The following is a 26,459-nucleotide window of genomic DNA, read 5'->3' on the forward strand; positions in this document are numbered from 1 at the left end:
TTGAATTAATTGCAAGAAAAGCTACACTATTTAATCTCAAATTGAAAAACTTGAACTCCAGATTAAAAATGAAGAACTCCAAATTGCAAAACAACATCAATTTAAAAGAAAACTAAAACAAAAGCATAGTTTAAGCTTCAGTTCTGAAAATATTTTTCGTGGCATTAATATAAAATTCATCAGTTTTGGAGAATTTTGAGCAGTAGAACATTATGCTGCGGTGCATGTATGTTGCAAGATTAAAAAAAATATATCGACTCCGTTTTGAAAAAAAAAAGGTCACAGTGTTAATTTAGGTCAACGCAGAGAACCCTTAAGGGAATGACTTTGCATCTGTCGGGCAGCGGTATCACCTTCTTAGGCAATGCCTTCTCTCTTTAAGACGAAAATGGTTTATTACTGATCACCTGAAGCGCATCTTCCGGAGAAAACTGACTGGGCTGTTTAAGCATTTTGCGGGCTACAGTACGTCTCCTCTGGAGCGTGGGTTATTCAAGTAGCACTTTTACTGACCTAATGTCACATTTTCCTCGTGGTGGTAGGGAGATAACTACCTCCTTTACAGTTAATAGTAGTTTATAAACTTTAGACTCTTAAAAAACTCATGTGCATAAGGTGTTTGTTTTGAATAACATATGTCTCTCTTTACTCGAACGCTTTGCAGGTATTATCGAATATAACATGTGCATGTTGAAGGATGTTACAACTACTGTGATGTATGTGAGGGGAAATAAGGTAACAATATTTTGCAAATAAAATGGAATTTTAAGAATAAATTATATTTTTCTAAGCAAAATATAAAGCCACAGTTCTGATACTAGCACAACCAGTGGCGTCAGTGTCACAGTTTTGCGGGTCTAAATCAATACAAGCTCAGACCTATTGACGAGGAAGTGGTCAGTACGAATGCAAATCTCGTGGATCTCGACCTTCCCAATAACCACAATATACGTTGGTATGTGTATATCAGAATGCTTACTGCTTTCCCCGGTGTGGGCCACACTATAAGTCAAACATCTGCAAGTAGCAAAAGTTATTTAGATTATTTTTTTACTTGTTTTTCATATGTTTCCTTTTTTTCTTTCAATTTCATTTTTTTTTCGTAATTATAAGCTTGATGCAAATATAATATCGTTTCTAAATATGTATAGTTGAACGTCAAAAAACGACATTATTTTTGCACTAACGTAATATTTCTTCTATTCTTTATCATCTTCCCTTTGTCTCATCTTACTCTTCTTTTTATTTTTCCTCTACTTTTTCTCTTTATCTTATTTTTGTCATATTCATCGTTTTTAATGTTGTTTATTTCTTTCTATTTCTTTTGTTTCATGTTATTTCGTATCGGTTTCTGATTTAACTTTTTAATTTTGTTTTCCATTTTTTTATCTTGCGTTTGGGAGGTGACGGTTGTCTAGTAGTTAACAACACGAAATGACAACGCGAGTGTCACAAGTTCGAATCCAGTTCGTTCCCCCAAGATCACTTTCACTTTGGATGCTGATAATATCTTTGACTATTCATGGGGTATGATCTTTCACAGTTGGGAGATTCTATTTATAAAACCCTGCTGCTGGGAACTGACGAATAAAATTAATTCACGTTCTACTTCCAACAAATCAGAAACCAGAATTGTTCCATAAAAATTAAAACTCACTTCACTTGACCGTTGTCCCTCCCGTAATCACTGACGTTTTTCTAGTAACAAGGTTTATAAGAAATATATCGGGGAAACCAATGCCAACAATAGACTCACACAATATGATGATGGTTTTTGTTTAGTTCACTTGCTTTTGTTCAACTTGCTTAATTTTTGTTGCCGCTTCTTTCTTTTTTTATTTTTGCAATTTTATGTATAAGTTTTTATATAATTCTATGACTTACCAGTATAATGTTACTATTATAAATTTCACATGTGACTAAATAACAATGTGTTCCTATTCAAATCATTTTTATCCAGAAGGCTGTTCTCCTGCTATTCAATAATTCTTAATTCATTCTGCATCGATTCCTGTAAAAAGAAAATTGCACCGAGTCACCTTCATTCATTCTCTCGATTGCAGTAAGATGCCGCTAATCTATGCTGACATTATACTATTTTAAATTGCCTTCCCTTGTCAAATAGAAAGCTTTTAAAATTTCATTCCTTTTCAGCGCTCGGTTCGACCAGTTCTCGACATTATATATATCTTCCGATTCACGCATATTAACTATTACGGTCCTTGATAAAGACGACCTGTCTATTAGCCAGGTTAATCTAAAGTTTAATGTAAGGAGATTACATCTCTATACCGGTGTAACCTCTTAGAGTCATGGTGTATTTATTTCTGTTGCATTTTTGTCACCACAATGACGACATGTGTTTATGTAAGCGTAAGGGGTTTCTGTAATCCTGGAGTTTTCCTTCTGCCCCAAACCCACCATACACTTGTTGAGATTACTTTTTCTGTTTTTTGAGTTGCATATTCCTGTTTCCTGTACAGTTCTAGGCGGTCCACTGTCCCAGGCATTCGATCCTCAGACTTTGATAACAGAATAGGTTATTGTTAATCGCCTGGGACGCCCCTATTGGGAACTACCAAGCTAGAGTACTCTACTTCAATGATGTAAATTCAAGTTTTACTTTCCCGAGCTTGTGTCACATCTCCATGTCGTGGGAGGGTGATAAGCCTCCACTGTGATATGAGGCTAGATTTATAGGAGTAGCCTAGGTTATTATTTTCGCAGATACTTGTTAACGATATATATGGATTTCTGGGTGTTTATACGGTCGAATTAACAGGCAGAAGAAAGGTGATTTATCCGAGAAAAAAGAAACTGTCCAAGTAGTAGACGTTTCAGCATCGAAGTAATACTGCAGTGAGGTCCAGCATCTTCTTGGATGGGTTACAAGTTTTTCGTTTTGGCCGTATAAGTGCACAAAGTTTATAGGAGGACATTCACTAGAAGCACTCATTAAGCAATCACAAAAATCCAAAGCTGTGGCGATGCTACAGGCACTAGCAGTATGTAGATGCTGCGGCACTTTTATAGGAAAGAAATTATATTTTGTACCTTGTCAATGAAGGAGAGGCAAGTAGTGTATTCATCAGCGCGAATGTAGCCATAATATTCTTAACACATCGAACTCTGCGATTAATATTGTTGCTTTTATGGATTATCTAAAAACAAAAACGCAAAAAATACCACATTGCGTACTTACTTGTTTGGTAACAAATGTCTACCAAATGTTACGCAAATTCATTTATTAGTTCATTTTTATAAAAAAAAAATAATCTCGTTCAACTGTAAAAAGCATTGGACGAGGTGGATTTGTTTACCTTTCCTTGGCTTTAAATGAAACTTAAAATTTAGTATCCTGGCCACTGACCTTAGTGAAGACCAAAAATGACCACGAGCTAAAAAAAATACTGGATGAATTTACATACGTTTTTGGAGTATTTTCTCTCTTTTTTTACCTAACACATCAGTTCATAGTAAGATGTATGCGCTATCTTGTTTATTTCTTTTCACGAACATTTTAAAAGTTGGGGAGATACGCGAGAATTATGTTGAGATTTTTTCCAATTTATTTTATCACTTTCTTAACACAAAGATCATTTTCTTGCACACGCATTTTCAAAGCTAGCGATTTTAGAGACATATCATGGAGAATATGTTTTCTATAGCTTGTAATTATCTGTTGCATACATATCACGGTCGATTTATCTTTATCTTAATATTAAGAAAATGTTCAATGGATCTAATTTTAGCGATTTCCAAAGACGTCAAATTATCCAATAAAGAGGATAATCCGAGATTGTGAAATTGACATATGAGAACATTCACAACTTGTAGGATATCGATGATTATTTGGAAGGATCGGTAATTGGATTTCAATCCTAAATAAGACGAATAAAACTAATGTGACTCGTGAAATTCCACGATTGCTTGCTTGCATCGATCTGTAAAAATTCCTTTTGATGTAAGATATTTGTTTACAGACAAGGCATGAGACCACTTGAGGTAAGGATGTAAGGAGTTAAAAAATAATACTTCAGGATTAACAACGAGCCAAAAATAAGTTAGGTAAATTCCAACTCATAAAGTAGCACTTCTTCCCCCTTTGTCAGAAACGTCGTTCATTGAATGTAAGAACTAAAGAAGGAAATAAAGTAAACAATAATTACGAAGTTAACCAATGCCAAATTTCTATACTCATGTGTTACGTGGAATATCTTTCAACTATAAAACTCTTTTCTTCTTCCGTAAAAATAATTGGTTTTGTCGATACGATGTGGCTTCAATAAGTTTCCAGATTGTTTTTAATAAGGCATTAAAATCGTCGTAGACTCTTGAAAATTCAGTATGTTATTGCTATACATCTTATGAGATGACTAACCAATTTTTATGATTCCAGGTTACAAGGAAAAGCTACAGAAGAAATTGAAATACACCCTATTAAAGCCTGATTGTCACAAATGTGATCTGGACACTTTAGAAGAACGATATTCAATAAAATGTTTTAAACTTGAAAAAATGCTGCAGCAACGTATAACATGCTTCAGACGTTTTTTGGAACCATTTTGCATGATTCAAGCATCAGATTTTGAATGGAATTAAAAAAATTAAAGGCAGGCAGAGAGATGATGAGAGGCTTGGAGGAAGTCAAAACATCAGAGTTGATTTGTCAAAGAAGGAATGCCATGGATAAAGATCGTCGTGTGTGTATAGGGACAATCAATGCACAGTTTGATGTCAGTGTGGGAACTGTGCACAATTTTTCGGGGAGGGGGACTAAAATACGGAATATTAGCGCGAAGTTTGTCCCAAAGGTGCTAAGAAAAGATCAAAAAGAAAGCCATTGCCAAGCCAGCAAGGAGGTGGTCGAGCTGATCAATTCAGATCATGCAGTTATTGATCCTCTGGTAAACTGACTCTCTCAGACCCAATAAATGTTGAGGCTTTAAGGGAGTTCAGGAAGAGATTCCATCGGAAGAGACTAGCACTCATCAAATCAGGTCAGTGGCATTTCCACCAGGAAAATGCACCAGTCCACAACTCCATCATTGTCACAGACTATTTGACCAAGATGAGCATCAAGGCGGTTTCTCATCTTTTCCTTAGTCCACATCTTACTTCCTGTGATTTTTGGTTATTCCCTAAGCTCGAGAAAAATTTTGCAGGCTGTTGTTATGAGCTAATTGGTAAGATTAAGGAGTTTGTACCAAGGGGCATTGACATGCTCACAAAAGAGGGCTTCCATTGGGCTGTTTAGGAGTTGTTGAAACAGCAGAACAAGTTTGTTGCAGCCGGAAGAGATTAAGTCAAATGGGACTAAAATTCCATGCGTTTACTATCAATAAAAGTGTCTATACGAAAAAAGTCTGGAAACTTATTGAAGGCGCTCATTGAAATGAAACGAGTCTTTTGTGTACATATTTAAATTCGTAACAATATATATATATTTTTCTAAAATAACAAGTAAACTTTTTACCATAGAAATAAGTGTCAGTGAATTATTTTCTTTTTAAGTACGTAATAATGAAAGTTGACATGGTATTATTTATTTTAATCACAATTTAAATCGTTTCAATACAACTAGCCTAAAAAATACCATAGTCACGATTTCATGGTGAACAAGGCAAACGTTAGCATTCTAAAGGTGCAGTATAAGCTTCCATGGAGCTTTCTAGAAGTTGTTAGAACAGTAGAACAAGTCTGTTGCAGCCGGAGGAGATTACGTCAATAAGTTTCCAGACTTTTTCGCATAGAAACTTTTATTGAGAGTATAAGCACAAACCGGAGATAGTACAAAAAACGAAAATATCGAAATCATATGTAATATAGTTGTATAAATAGAAAAATTCATCTAAGCAGGAGGACGAGATATCACAACTAACAAGAAGGAAAACAAAACCTATTAAATTGTAGATTATGTCGTCTCAGCGCACCACAGGGTAAAAAATAAAGAGACTAAATACTCAGTACTAACCAAAGAAATGAAAAGGATACAGCATATGAAGAAAGTTAAGATAATACTAATAATCGTAGAAGCTTTAAGAACACATGTAAAAATGACCCTTGTAACTTTACCCCAGGAATTACTGCTTTCTATAGTTGTTGCCTCCCCGGGTTTTGGCTAACTAATCCTCTGGCCTGGTTGAGTAGGATTGAAACCTCTGTCTTCTGAGCAAACTCACATAGATCCGTAGAGACTCAAAGCCTCTATTCATTGCGCCACATGCCCCGAAATGTTTGCAAAAGAATTAATGCACAAATTATGCATCCTCATCACAAATGATTCCAAAAATAAATGAATAAAAAATACAGAATGTTACATGCATAAATAAAAGTTTATGCGTTTGGTTGAAACTTTGTTTTTTTTTTCTGGACTTTCGCGTATCGTTATTTACACAATAGGGACTCCTTCAATCTTTAACAGACTATGGATACCAATGCAGGGGTGCCTGCGCGTGAATGTTTTTGGCGGGAGGTGCGCAATCTCCAACCATACATCTCCTGAGTCGACATTGTTAAATACCAGTGGAAAGTAAAGTGTTTGTACAAGACGACGGGAAACAAATGCCGAGATAAGCTGAGAGCATATACAGCACCTAGAATTCCCAAATGGTCACCCATCTGGTACTAACCAGGTTCAACGTTGCTTAACTTCTGTGATCTGACGAGAATCGGTGTGTCAATGCAATTATGCACAATAATCTGCACATCATATAGCTGTAGAACCGGCCCTTACACCTTTCCTTTATCACTCTTCTATTTTGGTTAATAGTTCTTTTCGCTCGTCACATAGATCACCAAGGTTTTCTAGAAAACGCTGAATATAGATATTGGAATGGTGCATCCTCTGAAATTATTAAACATCCTGTCTATCTATCTATCTATCTATCTATCTCTCTCTCTCTATATATATATATATATATATATATATATATGTATGTATATATATAAATTTACTTTTTCTATGTATGTGCGGAACAATCGCTATCAAACTACCCTGCCAGTGTTTTTTTTTCTACGGATTTGCGACTCGATAAATACGTTATGCGGCTCTGTGGAACAAATTCGGTTTTAGCCGGTAAAAATGACCACTTACGGAAAAAATAAAAATATTGTAACTTGTCCGGCGTAATGTGCATCGCCACGCATGCGTAAATATACTTTTATACTTCTAACTGCGTTTATCCTAAAAGTTTTCATATCAGTCTCTCCTCAGATCAGATGATAGCGATTATCGCTAGAGAGCTAAATGTTTTGCTTTTAATTCAAGCTGATGGCACCCAAATCATATTTCTTTAACTTTTGAAATTCTACCATATATTGGACCCACTCTAATAATGAATAAAGAATTGACTCTATAGGAATAAATATGAAATTTGCATGAATTAAAATATAATATTAGAGCATATTTTACGACCGAGAAACGGTATGAGTCCTGGTAGTTCTTTATAGTTATAATTCTCACACAATAAGTTTGATACTATTTGATTTCTTTGATCCACGAATTGTTTAAATTTGATCAATTCCTTACATCGAGGTCCATGAAATATTCTAGCTTTAAGCATTTCGCTGATTACGCTCGGAAAAGTTTTGCATCACTTCCGTCTTTATCGAGTGGGCTATTGTTTAAATTTGATATGAAGTATGTAATATGATTTTATTTCTTTTAATATTATTGGTTATAAGTGATGTATCGATAATGGTTCTTTTGCAGGCCATTGTTTCCTCTACTAATGCAAGGGCTTTTCCCTGCAGCCCGACAGGCACAAAACAGCTACTTTGTATAACCCGATTGTTGTCCACATAAAAGGTTTATCGTTTTTTTCATATTCCACAAATTACTCGTTATTGCTTTGTAATGGAATTCATAAATCTCGTAGCACATTTTCGTATTCTACAAATTTCCATTAAATATCCACTCGAAATACATTATGTAAAAGTACACACTTTAAACTAATTAAATCTGCCCAAAAATCTTAATCATTTTATTATTATATATATGTCCGCAGTATGAATGGAAAACTTTGGGGAAATGGCATTAAGATCAACATCAGTAAAGCTAGCAATGCGGTTGCAATATGGGGATGGTATATTCACACTCTGGTTCCACCAGATAAATGTTAAAATATTACTAGAGTATGTGAACACTATTCGTCCATCTGCATGATTTACAAGCAAAAGAGAACATAATGAGAAATTATCGATCCTAGATGTGCTGATAAGCCACACTGGTCAGGAGTTTAGGCCATTTGTATACTGAAAGACAATTTTCACATGACAGTACCTAAACTTTAACTCCCATCTATAATATACACCCCACCTGTCTGTTTAAATGTATGTATGTATGTGTGTGTGCTTGCTTAAAACTTTCGACAGAGGGAGGCGACATATTTTCACGACATTGGTATCGTTTTGAAGCTCGACCCTTCGGACGACAGATACCGAGAATTTGGCCAAAAACCTTAATTCCTACACCCTCAACTAGGCACATTTCTACAAGGAAGGGGTCTCCTTTTGTCATCGATATTTTCGAAAGTCATCCTTTTCAAGTAACTAGCATTAATTTAAACCTTCGCCACTTCCGGTTTGGCGATGAACGCAACGGCAAAGGCGTCACTTTTTCCCCGTTCGTTTCCTCCTTCGCGGTACGGATTAGAGCCTGTCTGCCTACTATCACTTTTTTTTGCTCAACACACACCTCCAAACACCCGTCATCAATATAATGTAAAGAAATAAATCGTCGTTGTCTACATTACCGAGCAAAATGTAGTAACAGCTTTGCATATTATATTGAGATGAATAGCTAAAGAGACCCTCCCCACCGCATAATATCAGCTTCAAGAAATCTAAACCAGACACGAAAATCATCATAGTTTATATGCTATACTTGATAGACATGTCGGAAAAACTTCAAAGCATATGTAATCCATATGACACCAAGACAGTATTCAGGAGCGATTCGATTATCTGGAAACAGCTATGCGAGTCAAGCCCTTACAGAAAAATCGTACCTACGAATTGTGTATATGAGATCCCATGTAAATGTGGAAAACTATACAAAGGTGAGATATGTCGTCCATTTAATGTAATGTTATAAAAACATAGAAACGCCTAAATAAGTGGAGATATTAAAAAGTAGTGACCATATATTAGAGGGGGATAATCTACCTTTATTAAATGAAGTAAACATTATACACAGAGAATCGCGGTGGAGAATAAGATGATACCAAATAGCAGCATATAGGATGGGTGTCGACTAGTAAGTAAGTAGGCCTACATCAAGTCGCCTACAATGTTATCACATTTTCTGCTTGATTTAGGAACACCCATTTTTCTGAGGAGATTTTCAATTTGATTGGTTAAGCTGGTGACAAGTAATAAGTATAAAATGATAGCATACTTTGCTCCAAGTTTTGAAAAAAAGGTAATTACATTCAGTTCTGAAAAAAAGTTATTACTTTCAGTTTTAATAAAAAGTGATTGCTTTCAGTTTTGATAAAAAGTCATTACATTTGGTTTTGCTCAAAGGTTTTACTTTCAGTTTTAATAAATTTTACTTTCAGTTCTGAAAAAAAAGTAATTAGTTTAAAAAAGGTTATTAAAAAAGGTTATTAGTTTCAGTTTTGATAAAAAGTTATTATTTTCAATTTTGATAGAAAGAATTACTTTTTGTTTTAATAAAAAAGTTATTACTTTCAGTTTTAATAAAAAGTTATTACTTTCAGTTTTAATAAAAGTTATTACTTTCAGTTTTTATAAAATGTTATTACTTTCAGTTTTTATAAAATGTTATTACTTTCAGTTTTGATAAAAAGTTATTACTTCAGTTTTGATAAAAAGTTGTTACTTTCAGTTTTGATAAACAGTTATTACTTTCAGTTTTGATAAAAAGTCATTACTTTCAGTTTTGATAAACAGTTATTACTTTCAGTTTGGTAAAAAGTTATTGCTTTAAGTTTTGATAAATAGTTATTGCTTTCAGTTTTGATAAAAAGTTATTCCTTTCAGTTTTGACAAACAGTTATTACTTTCAGTTTTGATAAAAAGTTGTTACTCTCAGTTTTGATAAAAAGTTGTTACTTTCAGTTTTGATAAATAGTTATTGCTTTCAGTTTTGATAAAAAGTTGTTACTTTCAGTTTTGATAAACAGTTATTACTTTAAGTTTTAATAAAAAGTTATTGCTTTAAGTTTTGATAAAAAGTTGTTACTTTCAGTTTTGATTAAAAGTTGTTACTTTCAGTTTTGATAAAAAGTTATTACTTTCAGTTTTGATAAAAAGTTATTACTTTTAGTTTTGATAAATAGTTATTGCTTTCAGTTTTGATAAAAAGTTATTACTTTTCAGTTCTAGAAAATTATTACTTTTAGTTTTAATGAAAACATGTCTGACGATTCCTTTGAAAGGTTCAACTGTTATCAAATCATCCAATTCTTCCAGATATAATAACTTAGCCATTGTAAACCGTATATTGGCATAGAATTTATGGTTCTACAATCAAATTTCCTTGATTGTCAATAGTGTCTACGGAGAATCTATGCAAAGTATTAAACACCGGTATTGGTAGTTTGTTGGTTGGTTCGTTTTGTTTTACGGCACATCAACCCTCTTCAGGTTATTAAATGCCGAATCCAAAGATACGGAATAAACATTTTTTAATAGAATATATTTGTTGGTTTCAAGTCGGTTTCTATTTAACCCATAGATCGGACCCTAACAGATACTACCACTCCGGGTCAGAGTGGACCTAGGAGCAATGGAAATTAAAGGGTTGCTCCACACTCCCCAAAGCCCGCAAGCTGGGGCCTTACCACTGAATATAGTTTAAGGTGATATCCAGGACCCTGGTGCTGGTAAGGTGTCACTGTGTGGAATTAGCCTTCTATCAAATTGTTGATTTGGATTCAATATTGACTTTTTATTTTGACGGGATAGACATTTCAAATAACTACACAAAACTGGCACTAATAGTAATAATAATTCTGCTACCTCAAAATTAGTAGCACGTCAAATCATTAGTTCCTTTTCGCAGAATTAGCATACTATGTAAGGTGTTCATAATTAGTTTTGATCTCAAAACATCACTTTAAAATGTGTAAAATAAAACTTGTATACTTAATCATCAATTTCCATTCTTTTTTGTACCAAAGAAAATTCACCATAAATGTTACAGAACATATCAAGGTAATTCAAGCATTTCCGGTTTAATATTTTGAGAAAATGGCGTTAGGACCAACACAACTAAAGCTAGCAATGTAGCTGCGATATGTGGAACGCACTTTCATACTTTGGCTCTATCAGCATAATGTTCAGCAATTATTAGACCATATGAAATCTACCCGTACACTTATACAATATATAACATATAATAACAAATTATAATTATATATGAACAATGTATATTATAGAATATTGTTATGACTCTGAATTAGCCAAAATTAAAATAGAGCAACGATGTAAAACAAGATGTGGGTTAATAAAAGAAAAATAAATAGGAATGAAAACAGTGTTTTGCGTTCCACTCGAGCCGCAAGGTTAACTTCGGATCTAGAGCCCTACCTGTGTTCGTTAAAAGTTTGGGTATATATGGACAGTGGTTGAGTCCATTCAGAGGATTGTTTCTCACAACACCCCCTCCCAAGCTGATTTCTCCAGGTGTGAAATCAGTTTTTTTTTTCATTTTGAGGCAGAGTAGCAAAAGGTCTGTTCACTTTCTCTTTCTGCCGGATAGTCTTGGTTCTGGCAGATTTCTAGAGGTTGGAGGGAGAAAACATCATATAATGTCTCAATTGCCTCGGCGCCTTCCTGTGGTGGTTCTGCTTGATAATCGAGAGTGCGTTTCCTAATTTGGTTCAGGTACCTTTTATGTTCGAATTTTTGGTCCTGAATATTGTATGTGACATTACCGATTCTTTGTGAGATCGTGCCATGTTCCTAAAAGGAGACGTTGTTCTTGAAATGCTTAAAATAGACTTTATCGCTGAGGTTAAATCGTTTTGTTGGCATAGTAGAGGTTCTGTGTTGCATTGCGTGTTTGGTCAGAAGTTATCAAAAGCTGAATTGGTTTTTCGCCCAAACATGACTTCCGCTGGAAATCCGGTATCTGGTATTTTTCGATCTGAGAAAAATTTTTCATTAGCTATTTTGAGCCATCCGGCCCCTACATAAGATGCATGCGCCAATGTCATACTGGCTAGCGTCGCTATCCTCTATTATATCTTCATCCGGGTTAAAAAGCTTTAGGAACAGTTTTGAGGTGATTTTTTTATTTCTTGAAATGATGTCTGGCAAAAAATCAAAAATACTCCTGGCGGATTGACTTCCTCATAAAATAAATTAAAACCACAAGTACACTTGGAAATGTCCACTTTTTATGATGTGAAAAAGAGTTTCAGTTAATTCCTTAACAATGATGCATTACTCCTGACCCTAAAATGAAGCCATTCTACTCTATTTTCATGTGAGAATTTAAGGACAAAATATATCTTATGAAAGTGAAAGTGAAAGTAAAATATATCTTAGGATATTGAAAGTGAAAGTAAAATATATCTTATGAAAGTGAAGTAACCAGATACCGAACGTCAATTTTATATATGCGAATAAAAAACATGCTTGTAAACAAAAATGTGTATTCTTTATTTTTGTTATTCTCCAAAATCAAACTTCATGTAAATAAAAATGTTCCCAATGAAAAATATGCAACCTGCTAAGCAAACTTATGCTAAGTATATTTTATTTATTCTAAGTCGTCATAATTTAAAAAGAAAACATTGTGTAAATAAAGAACAAACATTAAATGTACATATACCAATAAATAAAACTACGTATTTAAAACTACATAAAAATAAAACATTGTGCAAATAAAAAATATTTCTTGTAATTATAACGGAACGTGATATTTATAAAAAATGCGCATGTTTATTACTTTCTAAAGTTTACCAGAAGAAATATGTAAAGAAAAGTATTTTCTTTAATTAAAAATCTGCGTATTAAAACACACCGTTGTGGATGAGGTCATACAATTTAAAGTTATTAGCACCAGCGCCATTCTTAAGGTAAAACATCCTTTAACTCAAAAAATACTACGAAGACAGGGGTAGTCCCATTTATACGAGCGATCTTTTGAGGTCTAGAAAATATTTTTCTACATATTCGTCATCTATCTACTTGCACTTCCGACAGGAATTTAATGGCGCATCTTTGCTTCTAACGCACTTCGATGGCAGAGTTGCGTTCTTAGAGTTTCACGATCAATATCTGTAACAGAGAGATGAAACATTCAGGTCATGAATGCATCAGCTCAGTCATCATAACCATGCAATTTTCTAGCCTCTTGGATCCATTCCGACGTGTTAAAAATAAGGATCATCACTTTTGGAACGTAACTCATAAAACGATGTACATATAAAGTTTCCTTTTAACGATATGCGAATTGTTTTGTTTTAAATAAAAGAAATAAAAAAGTAAAATGTTTCTTTTTTACATTTTTCTCTTGGTTTGTGTTGCCGCAAATCAAGTTTGAATTGGAAAAAAAACGATAAAGACAGAAATAGCACATGTACATTAAGGCGATAATGAAAGCGTAATGTGCAGAATTAGTCGATTTCGAATAAATGTATTTTAAGTAAAAACAATATTACGTACTTACGTGTCATGTCTGAATTGCTATTTTTTTTAATTACGAGATAAATACATTCAAGTAAAAATATAATCCATTGAATCGTATTTTTTCGTAGTTGTTAATATCGAAGACGGCTTTAAAATAAGAAGCGCTAACTGCAATGTATAATAACAAAATATTAAAATCCGCCATTTCCAAACAATTTCGTAATAGGTTTTGTATATTTTCTACTAAATCATTCTTCGTATTTTTGGATGTTTACTTATTTCGGCATGCAATGTAAGTACGTTATAGTGTTTTTACTAAAAATGTATTTTTTAAAATAGAATTATACTGCATAAGTACTTACTATACCGAAATCTTCACGAAAAAAAATACAAGAATTAGTTTTATAATAACAGAGAGACTCGACGTTTCTATGGATTGAATGAGAATCACCGAATATCCCACATTTCAAATACATTTATTATTATATAAATCGATGAAATCTCCAATTCTTTAATCAAAATGATTGGGGCCTAACGTGGTACAACGGGGGGGGGGACTTTACATGCTTTATCGCAGTAACTTAGCCCACAATATATTTTAGCCTACATTGTACTGTAGAGAACTTACTATTGCTTTTATGAAATTATTTTTATATAATGACTTGATTTATAGCTGGCAAAAAGTCAAGTATCATAGTCTAACTGGGCTTTGATTTTTTAAAATTATTTCGATCCCGCTCCTGTTTGTAACGAAACCTACTGTTTATTTTTATACACGGCAGTAATAAAACATCTCAAATACACGTGTATTGTTAGGCTATATAAAGGTGTTAACTATGATCGGACCGTTCATATATCAATCTGATTTTTTCAATCATCGACTTTTTATACTTATCGAAGTTATTTCGATACAAAACCTACATAAAGAAAACTCCCAGACACATAGAGTACATTTGTGTGAAATTTCAAAATAATCGGCGCAGCCATTACGGAGCCCATAGGAAAACGAGCACAAACATACATATACACAAAGTGCCTTTTATATATAGATAAAGATATTATGACAAGTACTTTTGCTAGTTGAATAAATGAGAGCAAAATAGAGACAAGTAATCAGACAATTTCATGCAATTGGAAATGAGGCAGCCATGTTGGGACGATAATGGCGTTGATGGAGAGGCAATAACACAATTGTCGATGCGATATTAACAGTGATGTAGGGTGTTGCATTGACGTTGAAAGCTGTAATGGTGTTGAAGTGCTCGTTGACGTTTACAGAGTAACTTGAATGAGAGAAGTGATTTTTCCTCGGGCCGATATTTATGGCTGATAATGGTGTCTTATTAGTTCCAATTGTCAGACGAGAAAACCAAGGATTCTAAAAATGGCCCGCGAGAAGCAAACACAATGTCGAGATGATCATTTCTATCAGGAAAATGCGCCATTTAATTCACATGAATATGGTTGCAATTATTGCACACACACACACACACGCATATACACTTATGCACACAGACACACGCATGCATATATATATATATATATATATATATATATATATATATAAAGAATTTGATTTATATTTGAGTTACACATATATTTGCAACTTCCAGCATTAAGATTTTATAGTTAGAGGAAGTTAGCGTTATTTTATAACCGCTCTATATATCTCTTATTCTTAATATCGCACTCTCTCACTCCCTATATATATATATATATATATATATATATATATATATATATATATAATGGGTTAATAAATTCCAACAAAAGAAAGATGTATATTTAAATAAGGGAGTAGTCACCAACAATGTATATTTTTTAACATTATTTTATTATTCCGTGTCTTGGTTTTTCATTGAGAATTATGTTTGGATCATTGTAATAATGTTTTCAAGTCATTGAAATCGTTTACGCGCGTTTAAGACGGTCTGTGATGCGTCCTCGTCAGAAATTATTTTCAAATATGTAAAAATTGCGATTTTCGTAGTTAATTTGAAGTTTTTCCAAGGGGTGGAGGCTTGTAAGTGTTTATTATTCATTGGTATGCTGAATTTTTATTGCTTTTTTATTTAGCTTGTCCAGGGAGACGTTGACCTCGCTGTAGTCGCTATCTCTTTCTGCTAATGTGTTTTTCTTTTCCTTTAGGGTGGGGTAGGGTGTTTGTGTATGTGTGTGTGTGTGCGTGTGTGTGTGTGCGCGTGTGTGTTTATGTGTGTGTGCGTGTGTGTGTGTGTGTGTGTGTGTGTGTGTGTGTGTGTGTGTGTGTGATGGTATTAGGTCCTGTTCAGTTTCAGACCGTCTGAAACGCGCGTAAACGATTTCAATGACTTAAAAACATTATTACAATGATCCAAACATAATTCTCAATGAAAAACCAAGACACGGAATAATAAAATAATGTTAAAAAATACGCATTGTTGGTGACTACTCCCTTATTTAAATATATATATATACATATATATATATATATATATATATATATTTATATATAGTTTTGAAAATAATAAGAAGTTTCTGAAGAGCTCTTTCGGCTATCATCTCATCAGGAGAAAATCGAGAGCGTACAAAATAATAATATGTCGAAAATAAAGAGTTCTAATGGGGAACTTATTGAATGTGCCAAAAGTACGGGGACACTTAAATAAATTTGTTAACGTTTAAAAACGATTAAAATATTGGCACAACGAGGGAAAAAAACAAAAAAAAAACGGGAGAAAAGATTCAAAGTTCCCCAAAGAGAAACAATGCGTTGGATGTTTCCTTTTGCCGGCACAAACAAGGTTGACGCACCGCAATAGAGACAAACTCCAACATCTTTAAATGGTTTCTGGAGTCCGCTCTATGTAGCACCTCGAACCATTCTATCTATCGGCACAGCACGGGTTGTCAACCAAATGCTGGCCAATAGCAGAGCCCAAGGCTGCAGAAGGAGGGAGACCACCAAACTCCATCCTCCCTTGTCTGATCTTCGATGGAACATGCTGGTTTTTACGAGCCAAAAGATGCAAGGATGTTCGCCCAACATAACCAGCATCGCACTGGCATTTAAATTGATATGCAATATTGCTATTTTGGATGTAAGGCAAACTATCATTGCGAAAAGACGGATCGTAGTATATACCAAACGCAAGGACACAGAATAAAAGCAGTCGTAAATACTTCTGTGAATCTTTTGGAAAGTCTATTACTCTTTTCCCCAATCCACGGTAATTTTAAATAAACCGGGCATTTCAAGGGTCCAAATATTTTGGGGGTTTTACAATCCGCAACCTTTTTGAAAATACAGTCATCAATAAGGTCAACAGGATAACCTGTAAATACTTTTACGTTATTAGTTGTTTCTGGCTGACAACAAATCGACCAGTGTTCATGCGATTATACCACAAAAGAAGGAAATATTACGCCTTATAACAGTGCTTTTATTGGTTTTGTTCAATCCGTGAAGCATCAATTTCTCAAGTTTTTTTGTCGTTTTAATCTCTCTAAAGTGGTTGGGAATCGTCGTATACGTTATGTCTCATTAAAAAGCAAGTTCCCGAAGAGTTGTGTGTGGATTGACTTTGACGGAGGCTCTTAGTTGCTCGTTGTCTAAATCTGATAGCTGACCATTACGCTCATCATCTTCAAGACCTTTCTCGCCGCCATAAAATTTCTTAAACCGCCATTGTGCTGGGTGTTCAGTAGAGGTTCTTAGGTTTAACGCTTCGTTGATATTAGGAGCTGTTTAAGCAGCTTTTCGGCATAGTTTTAATTAAAATTAGAAAATTGTGTGAATTTTTTTCGCACTTGTTTCAACTTTCTGAAAAGAAAACAGACTTGTTTTAAAATGATTGTTACTTCAACAATTAGATGGAGCACAAAAAAAAATTCCTTTTAAAATTATATATAAAGTAAACGTATAATACCAAAAATTTATTTGAAAATATATCATTCAAAACCAAATTTAAATATTCCGAAAGAACGTTATTCTTAACTTATTATTTATTGAATCATAATCATACGAAAGTTGGCTCTATAATAAAATTACAAAACATGCGTGCATTAAAATAATATTTATGTGTTCTTTTACAATCAGGAAATCCTATGCAAGCTGCTAATATATATATATATATATATATATATATATATATATATATATATATATATAATTTTTTTGAGGATATTAGCCTTGGAGTCTAAAGAGCAGAGTTTATTTTATTGTATTAGTAAATGTATTAATACTATTAAAAGGAAGTGCTAGTTTTATTTTGATGTCTTAAACTGCTTCACCCCCCCTATTTTTGCTAGTGAGGAGACTTTGTTTTTAAAGGACAAAACTTTTTGTTAAAATTATTTTCAATACTTATTTGCAATTTAAATAAAATGAACATCATTTCTGAAACGATCGTACAATCTAGTTGATTTGGTTTGGTGTTCCTTTTGAAACTGATATATAATTCCAAATTTTAAATCAGTTTACTCTCTATATATATAGTGCAAAATTTTGTTGAAAATTCAAAGACTCGCGTTTTCATTTTTATAACCTTCGTTTATTTCCTGGATTTTCTCCATTACAGCTGTTTCATTAATGAATTGGCAATTTGACGACTTATGTTTCCATAAAAATATTCCGCCCCCACCAACTTCTTCGGATGTTTATCCATTAGATTTTTATAACAAAAGGTATATTTTTAACATGGTGGACATCGTATTCGGGTAAAATGATTTCCACAGCCATGCTTTCTCACTTCCTCCATTATTTGGTGTTATGTAAAGATAGTTTTCCGTTTTAACCCATACTTTCGTATTCTTATTTTTTATTTATTATTTATTTATTTTTGTTTTACTTTTCTCTGTTTTTCCTTTTTTTTTCAATCATTATATAATTTTATATAATTTTATTCCTATATTTATGCGTGTTTATTATAATATTGTTTTGTTTTTTTTTTGCTTGGTGTTTGAATACGTACTATATTACGCGATGCAGGGGAGGTCACTCTCGTGGTATCATTTTTTATATCTAGGATTACCTCCCTTGCATTTTTATTTATTTATTTTTCCTTATCTGCTCTAGTGCGCGAAATATTTAATAATATATCACCGAATGTCTGTGCGTGTGCCTAGTAACGAATAGGCTCCTATATGGTTGACTATTTACAAAAAAACTGATTATATATAATGATAGAAAATGTATCAGGACACAGGAATGGGTATGTTTGATCTGGCAGAACGGTGGTTCATTAATATTGTGGGGTCTGCGTTCGCGCCTGGTTCACAAATTATGGAAATAAAAAACTTTAAAATAAAAAAAGTTTTACAAGTGTTTTTGATAAAGATGTACATAAGAATACTTTGATAGATATGTTATAACTTAAATAGGGATGGGATAATAAAATTGGGAGTTCTGCATTCGCGCGTGGCCTCCATTGAATGGAAATAGGCACAAACTTTAATAAAGACATTTCATATCTATCTGGATAAGTATACCTTTATAATTATGTTTCAGTTTGAAGAAATATGGTATAATAAAATTATGGGGTGTTCGTTCGCACCTGACCTCCATAGAATGGAAATATGTCACAAAGTTTAACAAGGTTGTTTAAATATAAATCCACAGAATATTGTGATAAGTGTTTCAGTGTGAACAGGTATGGTACAATAAATTATGGGGTTTATCTATTTCATTTTTACTTTCATAATATTTTGCTTTGGTTTTGATACACCAAGATTCAAGCCGAATTTACAACCCTTCCTTTCATAACCTATCATACTTTAATAGATCAGAGTCCATTTTCCGTAGGCTGTTTTTGAACCCAGTCAACGACGGGTACTTTTGCTAGTATATATATATATATATATATATATATATATATATATATATATGTGTGTGTGTGTGTGTGTGTGATGTATTAGTTCAGTTAATATAAATTGTAATCGAGGAAACTTGTTATGTTTAGACCTTTATAATGGTGAATTAATCATTAGATCAACACAGCATTGAGTAATAGTTAAAAACTCAAAATTGAATCACGTGAATGATAGAAATACGCGCGTAACTAGCTGCCTCGAGGTGATCGGCTTTTAGCCAGTCTAGTTGAACAGCTGGTTCATCAGACAGTTTGACATGGAGGTCAGTCTCTGCAGAGAGAGAGAACAAAAATCACGTCTTTTGTCTAGAAAGTAGTGGACAAATTAACTCCATTGTATTCCCCTCCGAAGTAGATGGAGACTCTGAGTCTTAATGAATGGCGACACAGTTTCGCTGCTGAAGACGTATAATCATGAGAAACGCGGCTGTCTATTCTATGGACGAGCCTGGCCATCGTCGCAAAAACAGCATTCCATTTGTTATAAGCACGGCAGCGACGGATCACAATCGAATACCAATCTTGTGATATTAATCGATTGCAACAGTACAGCAAATTGCATCAATAATTACTGACGGCGTTCCAAAGGTAAAACGTCTATACATTAATACTAAAAAAAATTAAACATTAAAATGTTGCAGATACGAGAGCGACATCATAAAAAATATCAAACCTTTGTGCTCTAGAATGTATTTCACTAAAAACATCCCTACCATTCTAAATGCACGCCAGCTTCTATTGTTGTCTCGAAGATAAAAGTCTGAGGCACGCAGTGTCATTCAAATTACTGTTACCACTCTGAAATCCACGAACTCATCTTCTTACTGTGCTGATATGAACTGCATCGGATTCGCGAATATTCAACAGGCACCGATGAATGTTCATCGGTTTATCACGCAGGTTAATGCTTCTTTAGAGTCTCACACGTCAATATCTGCAACAGAAAGAAGAAATTTTGAGATCATTAATGCATGTTCAGTCATTATAACTACGCAATTTACAATACCCTCTAACCCATTCATAAAATCCATAAAAAATGGGAGGCATTAATTTTGAAACGACACTCCTTAATAGTCATATATGACGTTGTCGTTTATTTTACGGTCGATGTAGAGTTTCTGCGAAATGTATGACTTATTTGGCTGGAGAAATGAAGAAACTTAAAAAAGTAGGTCTAAGTTAGACTCCGGAAAAGACGTTGTCACACTACACCAGGAAAGATGTTAACAATTTAAATTTCACAATACCGGAATAACATCATGGTAGTTTGAAAACATATATATGTAATATGTAATAAATGACAAAAAAGCGTGTTTTTTTGTGTGTGTTTTTCTCGCATGAAACCGTTAAACTGAATGTATTTACCATGATGATTTCCTTGCAAGAATGAATGATGAATACTTTTTCTCATTATTTTACGAAGGAGTCTCTACTTATCAAGGCCAGGAGTCCACTCGAGTATAAGGGTTAATGAGTGCACAGTGGTCAAAGGGAACATTTCAGTCATCTTTAGTAGTGGAAAATTTTGTAAATTGGATTACTTAAAGGGATGACTCATCAAGAATTTGTTCACGTTGGCCTTGAATACAACCATATTGTAGTAAGTTGGAAAACAGAGTTCCACAGGCGTGCAGTTCTAAGAAAGAAGCTTTGCTCTTGGAATTTGCATTTAGGTTTAGGCACACATAAAGAGTGGGGGAAATTATTGATAGTGGTTTCAGATGGACGAGTGTTTTTCATGAAGGTTAGTCCAGGGTAGACTAAATTGGAGATCCGATGAGCACTTGAAATGAAAATAACGATAAGACAGAGACAGGTTTGTGACGTCAGTTCTGTCGGCAAGAAGTTCCAGGGAAGAGAAAAAGGCATCCCCCCACTAGAACATATGCTGTAGAACGGATAAAAAGAGGCCATGGACCCTAGTGTTTTGATGTGATGTTTTGAATATTAATAAACTAGTTATGACAAAAGTTTCATTTCATTCGGACAGAACGCTAAGAAACGAGGCCTAATTAGAGTTAGGCCCCGTTTTTTGGGTTACGCTGTATATATATATATATATATATATATATATATATATATATATATATACATAAATATATAATATATATATGTATATATATACATACATATATATATATATATATATATATATATATATATATATATATATATATATATATACATAAAATATAGGGTTAGAAAGGACGATACCGTGCGGAGTTGTGTTTTTAATAAATAGATATTTATTTATTTAATTTTTTTTAGAAATGGAGAGCGTTGTCCAAACGTGAATGTGTAGTATCAATAAAGTCCACTTTTAAGAAGCACGGTACAAAGGATTGATACTACACATTCACGTTGGGACAACTATCTCCACTGAATTTACCATAATTACGCAACCAGACGACACCATGGCACATAAGAAAAGAAAAAAGAAAATATATATATATATTGTATTGTTTTTAAAAATATCCTGATGAAGTCTTTTAAGCCGAAAATTTAAAATTTTAAATAAATAAATATCTGTTTATTTAAAAACACAACTCCGCACGGTATCGTCCTTTCTAACCCTACATTTTAAATTCCTTTGTTCCGTGCTTCTTAAAATCGACCTTATTGATACTATATATATATATATATATATATATATATATATATATATATAATTTCAGAATGTGATATCATATAATAATTTTCACAGCCAAATAACGTCGCAGTTCTTGTGAGCTGCGACTTTGTTCGGCTGCGGGAATATATTTTTTAATTCCTACTTGTGAGACATCGGCGTGAGTGGTTGGTGGTGTGATGACCACACCCTTCGTTTGGAACTAGTCTGGGTCCCCGCGTTGCTCGGGTATTTGAAGGTATATTTTGAGCAAAAATAAAAAATAAAAAGTTCAGGCAGGCAGGATCGAACCCGTGACGTGAAGGCGAAAAAGAAAGTGAAAGAAAACCTGACATCTTACCCCTACTCGATGACGCGACCGGAAGTTCGGAAGGTTGAAACTAGTAATATCACTCCAACCGATACGTTGACTTGCAAAAATGGCGAGGCAAAAAAAACGCCCATCTTTGTAGAAACTGCCCGGTTTAGAATGAAGGAATTAATTTTTTTAGCCAATGTTTTCGGTATTTGTCGTCCGAAAGATCGAGCTTCATAACGACATCGACTTCCTGAAAATTTGTCGCCTCTGTCGAAAGTTTTAGGAAGACATATAAATATTGATAAATAGATTTAAAGACAGGTGAGATTTATATAATAGATGAGTAGGTTCAGTTCGTAGTCGGATTTCGTCGCAGTTTTCTTGCTATGTGTTAGTTAATAGACTTTCTAGTGTGCCGTGTTGTTACATGTCAAATTATTCGCTACGCATGCAAAAGACCCGGGTTTCGAAGTCCGAGTTTAGATTAGCCTAAATGAGGGCGGAACTTGAGTATTGAACCGTCGGTTTCTTATCAAAGATATAGATAAAAATGTTTTAGCGTGCTATAAGGTTTACATCTTAAATTCAACGCAATTATGTTAAATGTAGAAACTATGCACAAACAGAATTCAGTTTAATAGTGAGCTAAGACCAATCATCTAATAAGAAGCAATAACAAATGATTAAGTAATTAATAAACGCTCGGTTTTTAAGGGAATATGCAAATTAGTAAACCTGTATGCAGTCGCTTACATATCCATGATTGTATATATAAAGAGGTTCGTTTTAATAATGTTAAATAAAAAGGTAGGCTTTTAATATCAATGCCAGAGCGAGAAACAAACTTATATTTATAGGTATATAGATATAGAATATATATGCATACATATATGTAAATTGTAACGTTATATATTTCTATACATGAACTATGAGTGCATTTAGATCACAGTGGTGTTGTTAAAAAAACAGCAGGAATAAATAGTGCAAGATATTAAAAAAATAAAACGTTTCATAATTTGCCAAAAACGACTGGATTTGGGATACAACACCTTGAAATAGAATTGTCATCATACAACTATTTTTTTTAAAAACACTTCATTAATTTGTAGATAAAATTTCGTCTGTAATAACATTTGCTTAAATTTAATGTACATTGTAATGGATGATTCTTTTTTTTTTCCTTTTGCACATGAGAAATAACTGAATCGTGTACGTTTTATCAAGCGCATCTTGGTTGATTAGGATAATGCGTGTGACACGTTGAATGCATTAGATCTTATTCAATTATAATCGATCGGATAATTGATCATATGCTAGCGTTACGATGCGAGTAATCTTCCCCGATATAGAATGCACCGGAGTGAATAGGTTATCAACTATGGCGTCACTTTGGATCTTACAAGGTTGAATATTAAAAAAGGGCAATTTTGATCTTTTCTTTATTTCAGTAGTTTTCTAGTACTAGCAGGATCCGTTTCCTGGCGATGCCTGAGGGAAATATAAACGCTTCATTTTACTATTTTTCAATAACATTTTAGAGTAAAGAAAATGTATTTTATAAATTTAACGTAAAATTATATAAAAAAAGTAGGTAAAAACAGTTTTATTATATTTTCAAAACAAATATTTTTGTCTTAATATTTTACATATGCTATTTATATTATTTTCTTGAAATTTTCTAACATTATATTTTTCTTATTTGGTAGCATCGTTTCCTTTGATTGTTTGCCTGAGTTGTTTTAATCGACTTCCTCGAAGGATTCTGACGAAACGTTAAACATGTGTAACAAACTATACCAAAACTGTATTCTTTTGCTCTCTCTCTCTCTCTCTCTCTCTATTATATATATATATATATATATATATATATACATATATACTTACATGCATATATATATATATATGTGAGAGTGTGTGTGTGCGTGTGTGCGTATGTGTATGTATATATAATTGAGATATTTGCGGTCACTGATTCATAGTCTTGTAGGTAGAGCTGCCGACTGTCAACTCTATGGTTTTGTGTTGGATCAACGGCAGAGGAAAGTACCTTGTCTAGCAACTTTAGGGTTGAGCACTGTCGCAAATGTACTGTGAAGCGATGGGCAAGTGCTTCCTTAATAGACACTTACTGAGAGACATATACGAGCACCGATTCGTAGAATTGTGAGTAGACCTGTCAACACGATGATTGTACATTAGATCTACGGCTGGGGAATTGCTTGTCTAGCCATTTTTGGAGTTCAGCAGTGTCACAAATGTACTGTAAAACGATTGGCAAGTTCTTCTGTAATAGGCACTTGATGAAGGACATTCGTAGCCTTGTGGGTAAAGCTTCCAACGCGATGGTTTTAGATTCGTTCTACGGCTTGGGAAAGTTGCTTGTCTTGCCTCTTTTTGGGTTGAGCACTGTTGTAAATGTACTGTGAAGTTATGGGCAAGTGATTCTTCATTAACCACTTGATGAGGGACATTTGCGGGCACCGATTCGTTACCTTGTGTGCCGACTGTCAACTCGATGGTAGTAGGTTCAATCAACGGCTGGGGAAAGTTGCTTGTCTAGCGACTTTTAGGGTTGACCACTATCGCAAATGTACTGTGAAGCGATGGGCAATTTCTCCTTTAATATGGCACTTCTGGAGGGATAGTTGCAGGCACGGAGTCGTAGCCTTGTTGGTGACGCTACCAACTGTAAACGCGATGATTTAAGGTTCAATCCACGGTTGGGGAAAGTGCTTGTCTAGTCATCTTTTGAGTTGAGCACTGTCACCAATTAACTAAGAAACGATACGTCAATGATTCTTTCATAGCACTTGATGAAAGACGTTTGCAGGCACCGATTCTTAGCCTTGATGAAAGAGCTACAGACTTCCAACAAGATGGTTTAAGGTTCCATCCGCGGCTGGGAAAATTGCTTATCTAGCGAAATTTTGGGTTGAGCACTGTCACAAATTAACTGTGAAGTGACAGAAAAGTGCTTTATTAATAGGTACTTTATGAGGGACATTTGCAGAAAACCGATTCGTAGCCTTGCGAGTAGAGCTGCCGACTGTCAACTTAATGGTTGTAGGTCTGATCCACGGCTGGAAAAAATTGCTTGTCTAGCTACTTTTGAGGTTGGGCGCTGTCGCAAATGTACTATGAAGCGATGGGAACGGACTTCTTTAAAAGGCACTTGATGAGAGCCATTTGCCGGCACTGATTCGTAGCCTTGTGGGTAGAGCTATTGACTGTTAACTGGATGGTTTTAGGTTCGATTCACAGTCTGGGAAGGTTGCTTGTCGAGACGCTTTTGGGGTTGGTCAAGGTCGAAAATGTACTGTGAAGCGATGGGCAAGTGCTTCTTTAGTAGGCACTTGATGAAAGACGTTTGCGACCACCGAATCCTAGCCCTGTGGCTAGAGCTTCTGACTGTCAATTCAATAGTAGTAGGTTCCATCCACGTCTGGGGAAAATTGCATGTCTAGCCAATTTTGGGGTTAAGCACTGTCGCAAATGTACTGTGAAGCGATGGGCAAGTGCTTCTGTAATAGGCATATTTTTGTGCATATGTGGCTAGAGCTGCTGACTGTAAGCTCAATGGTTGTAGGTTAGACCCACGGGTGGGAAGAATTGCTTTTCTAGCCACATTGATTTGTTATTATAGAACAAAACAGTGCTGTATGTGGATTGTTATAAACTTATAAATATATTTATATATTAAGAGAAAGAAATAGAAAAGAAAGGGAAACAGTAACAAAAGAAGATTAACGGCGTCTGAATTAAAATGTAAATTATAATGGAAATAAATTCGAAGGTGAATATATTAACATGAATTTTAATGATGAAAATAAACAGGGTAAAACTTGAGGGAAATAAACTTTGATTAATTCAGCTTGCATCAAATAATAGGATACTTCTACAGCTTTTTGAATCGACTTCCTGTCTATTTTTTCAGGCGGTTTATATTAATAGCCGGAAGATGTCGAAGAGCTTATCAAATCAAAAAGGGACAAAAGCTAACAAGTTAAATTGAAATTTATTAAATTATATATTAGTGATGTGTAGAATTTTGAAAAGACGAAAAAGAGGTAAAGAA

Source organism: Euprymna scolopes, chromosome 17 (assembly GCF_053919585.1).
Source record: "Euprymna scolopes isolate OS-2025 chromosome 17, ASM5391958v1, whole genome shotgun sequence".
Taxonomy (NCBI): Eukaryota; Metazoa; Mollusca; class Cephalopoda; order Sepiida; family Sepiolidae; genus Euprymna; species Euprymna scolopes.